General features: G+C 41.3%; 1 long non-coding RNA gene across 1 annotated transcript; it reads left to right on the forward strand.

Moving 5' to 3' along the window:
- Positions 1–1,786: 1,786 nt before the first annotated feature.
- On the forward strand, positions 1,787–6,551 carry LOC100383906 (uncharacterized). Its single transcript, NR_160001.1, has 3 exons — positions 1,787–2,718; positions 5,014–5,168; positions 6,285–6,551. It is a non-coding gene; the product is annotated as an uncharacterized lncRNA (long non-coding RNA).
- Positions 6,552–7,878: the final 1,327 nt, after the last annotated feature.

Here is a 7,878-nt window from a genome sequence, read left to right on the forward strand (position 1 = left end):
GTATCAGAGACGACCCTCGAGGTTTCATGGGCGTGTGTGGGCTAGGGGGTTTAGGTATATGGCGCATGTGGGCCCAGAGTGGTCACATGGCATGGCATATGATGACACTAGACACACAGACATGGCTAAGAGGGGAGGTTCCTGTATTGGGTTGACCGACGAGGACGTCGGTCTTCTAAGGGGGTGGATTGTGATATCCTGGCCCCTAGGATTGTGATATCCTGACCCAATGCTTAATAGAAATAATAGAATATTCATACCAACAAGGTGCATCTTTTTTTTCGGAAACCTGTCTCGAAAGAACCTCCAAGTTAAGCGTGCTTGGCTTGGAGCAATTTAGGATGTGTGACCGACTGGGAAGTTTTCTCGGGTGCGCATGAGTGAGGACAAAGTGCGTACAAAATACTCGTGTTGGTCTGTGGGAACAATATATGATCCTAAGCGAGCTGCCATGAGTAAGTACCGTTGGTCCAGGGATAGGACAGGGTGTTACACCCACCTGCGGAGAGCTTCTCTTATACCTTCCCAGCCAAGGTGACACCCATTCTTGTGCCTTTTCCATGATTGAATCACCCTTGGAAAGGATTCCTGTGGCTAGTGAGTATCCCGACATCTTTCTTGACGAATTGCCTGGAATGCCTCCCGACCGAGACATAGAATTTTCTATATAATTGCAGCCAGGAACAACACCCATATCAAAAAGGCCATACCGGATGCCACCCGCAGAATTGGCCGAATTGAAGAAGCAGCTGCAAGAATTGCTGGAAAAGGAATTCATCCGTCCAAGTACTTCGCCTTGGGGATCTCTAGCCTTATTCGTGAAAAAGAAGGATGAAACTCTAAGGTTGTGCATAGATTACCGCCCTCTTAATATAGTGACTATTAAGAACAAATATCCTTTACCACGCATTGATGTTCTATTTGATCAGTTAGTTGGGGCCAAGGTATTATAAAAAATCGATCTTCGCTCTGGTTATCATCAAATCAAGATCAGGGCAAGTGATGTTCCGAAGACTGCTGTAACACCAGGTGTTTATCTCCTGTTCGACATCGACTACGGACTTAAGTACGTGATATCGATGAATATAATCGTCACTAAATTCTAATCTTCTTCGCCTATTACGATTTTAAATATCTTATCTGCCTCCACTTGTCTGAACAGTCTAAAATAATTTGTGAAACTCGTAGTTAAATAATCGCCTAAAATGTCGAGTCTTATTTTGGTTTGAAATTTATCAACGAAACAAGTATGAATTTGGAAAGCTCAAATCAGCCGTGTGAGTTTGTCCCGAGCAAATTAATTAGAACTCGACGACAAACGTTTTGATGTGAGATTAGATTAAATCAAGATAATCAGAGCCGATATTGAGTATTCATAATTAATATGTTGCCATGTTCAGACTGCGGGTGAATTATCAGGTTTCAAATTAAATCGAATCAAACCTGGTTCAAATTTTATCGCCAGTTTTGTTTGATTCGACCTGTTCATATTTTTTTAGACCCAGATTTCAGAACCCCAAAATATGTACATGTTTATTTTGTTAATGGTTTGGAGAAGAAAAATCAAAATTCTCCTTATCTCCCTAAGCCTCGTTTCTTTCTCTCGTTATCTTGTGCACGCCAACTTCTAGTAGCTCCCTCGCGTCGATCTCCTGCTGTTACTCACGTCAATTCAATCGAAAAAAAGAAAATCTATATTTTTCTTCTCTACCGCTCAAGCTTCCAGGCTTATCTTCACGGTGCCCACATCCCCATCGAGCGCAGGACGCTGTTGGCTTCGGCCTGCTGCACCATTTCCTCCCCACACCAGCCATCTTCCTCACCGCAGCTCCTAGCCCTGAGGACGATGCCCCCTTCCTTCTTTGCAGGTGGCCGATGCTTCCTCTGCTCCTCCATCCCCATCTCGCCCTTCAGCCATGGGCGCCGCCAACCATGGTGCTCGCCTCTTCCAGTCGTTCCTATCTCCAGCGCTGGCTGCCATCTCCTCCACGAGGTGTCTTCTCCGTCGCCGCTCCCTGCGTGATTACCTTGGCCAGCGCCCTCGACTACTCAGCCATGGAGGTCGCTGCCCCTTCTTTTCCTGATCTCCCTCCATCGGTTCAAAGCTCGGCGTCCCTGCTCCTGTCCCTCCCATGGACGCCGCCCCTCCCTCAGCTCACTCCCTCTAGCCGCCATGGAGCTCGCCCCTGTCCAAATTCGGTTGCCTCTGTTTCCCCCTCTCTCTGTTGGTGGCTGGCATCCCATCTCCCCTGCGTTGGACGGCTGCCGCTTCGTTCTCGTCGCTGGCGTTCGTCCCTGCTCCAGCTAGTTCTCATGGCCATGCCTCTGTTCCCTAGGTCCGAGCTCGCCCAACTCCCTAGCCATCTCTGCTCGCCCCTCTCTGTCTCTGTGCGAGCAGCAGCACGACGGGGCAGACCTATGTCCTCGACGCGCACCAGATGTTTGATGGGAGGTTTGAACTGGAGTTCATTATTTTCCATACGTGACCCGCAAGTCTTTGCACAGCGATGAGGTTATATTCTTACTTGAGTATTTTGTCTCTCGGTGTCGATTATAAACTATTAATCATGTGTATATTTGTGTGTTCTTGTGAGGAGAGAAACCCTCGGGACCGATGATGAAGAAGTGAGGCCCGTTCGACGTTTGCTAAATGTTCGGTAGAAGGTTCGAACCAAAAATCATCGTCGATCTCGTGATTTCGAGTTTGGTTTAGTTATGGTGAGCTCTTTCACAATTCATGGTAATTACCTTGTATGGGTGGGTGGAGGGAATAGACGTAGTTGTTGTGATGGTTATCTTGTTTATGTATATGCGGGGCGTGGACTGAAACACAGGGATAGCGAGGAGCGTTTGAATAGACCAGTACATATTATTGTGAAGCCACGTTTTCTTGTATTGGCGTGATTGTGTGGGTATGAAATAGTTACGTCGTGTGAAGTCTAGGTTGAGATGCAAATTGTGTGAATCATTGGATGAAGATATATGCATAGTATAATTAAAAAGGGAGCTCTTCTATGTGATGATATAATGTATAGAATGTGCTTGGATGAATATAGGTGCAGCCATAGTGTGCTTAAATTGATTCTTTGTTTGCATGATATGAGATTAGGCTTAAAATACTAGGTTATGTGAAGTAAATGGATTCATGGCTATAAAATAGCAGAAATCTATATATGCGATTAGAAAGTGTCAAACACATGATAAGTGTAGAAAGTTTATATGAGTAAATTGAATGTTGGCTGTTTGGACTGTGTCCAGTTTTAGTATGCAGGTAGTTGAGTGAAGTAAATATTGTTTTCTGTAGAAATGTTATATATAAAAGTTGTATCTCACTTCTTTATCTTGCTTGTGTAAAAATTTTATGACCATAGGCCTAGTAGTTTAAAAGATATGATTTTCTTAAGTCCAGTTTCAGAATATGTCCAAATTCTGTACAGGTTTCTAAAATTGGATTGTTTGGCTGAGTTAAACTGAGAATCAGTCATTAGTAATTATAGGAGAATTGTAGTACTTTCCTTAAGCTTTCCCACAAATTTTGGATCACCCTTTTTAGTGATCTGTAAATTAAGTTACAGCTATTTGAGTTAGGATCTCTGAATCTGTCCAAATTTGGACAGCAGAGCCTTTCCCCTGTCTTTTGACTTTGGTATGTATTGAATTAACTTGTGATGTTTATAAATGAATTGTAGACAATTCTACTAGATTTCTAAAAAGTCTAGGATCACCTGATTTGGATACCTGAAACTCCAGCTATGAATTTTTGAAGTAAGTAGTCGAATTCTGTCCAAATCTGGACAGAATTTATGTTTAGCACTGTTTGACATTTCTAAAGGTTGAATCTTGTTCTGATGAAATACCAAAGATGTAGAGAATTTTATAGCTTTCCAGAAAGTCCTAGTTTACTATATTTGATGCATATTTTGTGAGTTATGAACAAAACATTTGACTACTGTGCTGCTGTCCAGAAAAATCTGCGTGTGGTAAAGTGATTGTTTGGGGTCATTCTTGTTTGGCTTGATAGAATTAGTTATTTTTGATTGTTGAAGACTGGTTGAATGTAGTGGTGATAGTAATCCATGCTATGCTTTAGTAGTATGATATTCTTTGTTAATGACCGGATAAATACCTTAGATAAATATTTATTAGTGCAATATAATTCATCTTCATGTGGGTATATATATTACTTGTTGAATTCGAATGTAAACTAGAATGGGTTACGTCTTCTGGTATATCTCCGTATTATTTCCAAACCAGTATATTCATATATTCATCTAGTTAGATAGTACACTTAGATTTTAGACAATAATATATTGATCTCTAATGTACCATTTAAGTTTAGAAGGCTAGCTGTAATGCTTCTGTCCTTATTCTAAGATAGGTTCTATCAGTATTGTTATACTTCTTTGGTTTATTTGAACACGATAATGCTTTACTTGTAGTCTTTATACTAAATGTTTAGTGAACGATTAGATACCTTGATTGGATGTTGCTTGCTGCCCTGAGTGTCTAAAAACGAGTAGTATCAATAAGCCGATTTCAACTGAAACATGAGAATTATGTGATGGTTAGTGCACATAAGTGCTTTAAATCTTCAATTTGTTGAGCCTGTTGTTTTACAGAATACTAGGCTATTTGACAATGTTTTGGGTGTAGAGTTAGAGGTGTCTAGTGTTTATGCATACAAGTGTTTTAGGCCTTTAAGTTAAGATAATTTTTATTCCATAGAATTCTATGCTTGTTAATAATGAGTTGTTCATTAATACTAAGAGTGGTGTTAATCCTTCGGTAGGATACTCTAGTTCATGAGATTAAGATTTACGTGCAGCCTTTTGAGGCTTGATGCTTGAGTTAAAGAAGCGAGATTATTGTGTTTAGCCATTTATCGATGTCTAGCATTTACTTATGGGTGTTGTTTGCGCCTCACCATTAAGTGTTTAGCTTTCTACTGTAGCATTGTTTATCTTGTGCTATTCCTGCTCATAATCATTCATGTGCATTATGCATATCATTCAGGTTCGTTACACGTGATGCGGAGGACAAGAGCCGAGTTGATCTCAAAATGATGCTGGTGAACGAACCAGCGGAATGGATGATCTGATCAAGTGCTAGGACGGAAGATGCTCACCAAGTGGTCGTCATCTAACCACACTAACCTAGTGTTATCCCAGGCAAGCCCCGGTGCATTTGCCACCTCCTTGTTGTTATAAAACTTTTATCACTTATATGCTGCTTAGGTGATAGGAGTTGAGTGATGAAATAATTGATGCATTGCCATTCCTTGGTATTCGATTACTATTCCTTGATACCTGTTTTATAAAAAGAACTGATAACGCTTATCCCTGCTTAGAAACTGAAAAATCGTTTGTTTAAAAAAAGAACAATGTGGAACACTGTTATGGGCTTTTTGTTTCAAAAATCAAAGCAAACTTATGGTGATGATTCCCCTTCGGCCGGAGTGGGTTCATCATTCGGAAAAGAGTACCCCTGCCGGGTACCAAAAATGGGAGAATGGTTGGAATAAATCTAGACCAGATGCTGAGCAGGAAAGGTCGCCCGTTTGTGTCGCTTAAGGACTGTTCTGATTGTTGGCCTGTTGATCTAGGACCCTTTAACTGGCCACATGCCTCATCATGGGTAAGTTTTGCCTCGGTCGGACCAATACCAGAACAGCTCACACGCACTGGGAGCGGAGAGATGGCGAGAGTAGCTTGTACCCTCCGTGGCAAGAGACTGGAAGGTGGGGTGCTGTACTCTCGGAAACATGGCGGGCACCATGGCGAGAGTAACGTGTACCAACTAGGCCAATGGCTGGACGGTGGAGTGCTGTGCTCTCGGGTCGCGTGAACCCGTTCTGGTCTTGAGAAACCCGGTGGCGAGTTGACATATGCAAGGGTTTAGTGCTACATATGTCGTGTGGTTGGAGATCCCCAGCTGGGTATTAATCGATTCAGATCGTCGAACTTCTCGGATATGAAGACTGGATCTTCAACCCTCATCGTAGATAACAAGTGAAACTAAAGCTGCTAAAATGAATCTAGTGTAGGACAAGTGAATGATCTAGATTAGGAAAATCTAGATTCAGGAAAAGTACTTAACTGGTGAAGTAAAAGCTTGGCATAAGGATCCACTACTAGTAAGCTTTTCTGCAAAAATGAGTCTTTGAAATTTGATAAGCTTTACCTTGATTCCCAATAAACCAGCATACCCTTGAGAGTCTTTTCTTTAGTCGGGTAAGTCTTGCTGAGTAATTGCGTACTCAGGGTTTTTTCCCTATTGTTTTTCAGGTTATAAGTTTGTTCCGTTGTGGATGGTGCTAAGTGCCGGTGGGCTCGGCCTTCTTATATAAGTATATCCCATCTTTAGCTTCTTTATTGAGGATTGTCACTTAAGCTAGCATGTATTTGAAAACCTATAAATGTTTTATACATTTTAAATTGTAATTTTTTTGAATCACTTTCTTTTGTAATCACTCCGATGATATATATTGTAATCTTGTTATAACTTGTAAATGTTGTAACTTGTAACCATTTTGTAATAAAGATTTTCCGCTGCAAATGTTTGTGTGTGATTTGTGTTTACTTAATCCTGCGATCTTGGTGGTAAGTCGTTTATCCGGGGTCCTCGAGGCACTCGGACAAATCCTGTTAAGTTGTTTGGTGCACATGCATAGCCATATGAGGTCTTTGAGACAAGGACAGGTGCATGTGGGCCCGATAACTTGGGAGGTTCTGTGACAGCTGGTATCGGAGCTTGATTAAGTATGATACGGTCACATACGTATTTTCAAAACAAAATTTTGGTTTTGGAAAATCTATTTTCAACTAAACACATTTTTGGTTTTGAAAAACATATTTTAAAAACTATAATGCTAGCGACATCCTCTGTTAAGCCCTAAATTAAGGACTATTAGGTGGCTTAGTTCAGAATACTAACCCACAACCTGGGAAGGGTAATGCATACATGTGTAATGTTATTTTTTAGGCCATTCAGTTTTGAATGGATCGACGCTCAGGTAAGGTGAGATGTGAGAGCATGACCGAACAAACGTCGGTCTTGGGAGAGTATAAAAAGCGCTTGATTATATACATGTTACACATATGTATATATGAAGGCTGCGATGTGGAGTAATTACTTTTCCGGGATTCAGTACCCCCTGGATGTGTGTGGGCATACAGACATGGGAATACTGAGAAGTGTAATGTATTTGCAACGACACACCTACACTCAGGTAAGAAGGTGAGTTACCATAATGAGCTGCCCTATGGTTAAAGTGTGGCAGCGGCGCCTATGTGTGGCTCGACGCTTAATGAAGAGCTGGCCTCCATATAGAAATATATGGAGTATATACTGAGATAAACTGTCATGTGTGAATTGCATCATTGGGAACTGGGCTGTGATAGAATTTTCTTTAGGTACACTAACTTCGAACTCGTATGTGTAGCTGACGACTAGCAATATACCGAGAGAGAACGTAGATATGCCACCGATATAGAACGCTATTGCCACATTATGTTGGCAAAATTCGTGAGGACGAATAGGACGAGCATGCATCCTGATTGTTGCTTCGTGTTGGTTGTTTACGCAAAAATATGCTTCTCTCACCTTTATTCTAATAATTGGTGATTATGAACGAACATGCTTCTCTCGTCTTTATTCCGATAATAAATAATTGGAAAATGTGTGAAGCATTACTGTCCTATAAGAAATTTCTAGATTTGTTTATTGTGTCCTTTAGACATGTGTTTATGTGGCCTGTGGTTCTTCTTAGTTTGACCGCTTGTGCGACTTGTGTTTGTTTCTGTGCTTGTGTGTTGGTAGAATGCGGGTAGTTTGTTTGCATGAACCCAAAGCTAGGCCATGTCCTCACCTAGGAGCCAT

The sequence above is a fragment of the Zea mays genome, chromosome 6 (genome assembly GCF_902167145.1).
Source record: "Zea mays cultivar B73 chromosome 6, Zm-B73-REFERENCE-NAM-5.0, whole genome shotgun sequence".
Classification (NCBI taxonomy): domain Eukaryota; kingdom Viridiplantae; phylum Streptophyta; class Magnoliopsida; order Poales; family Poaceae; genus Zea; species Zea mays.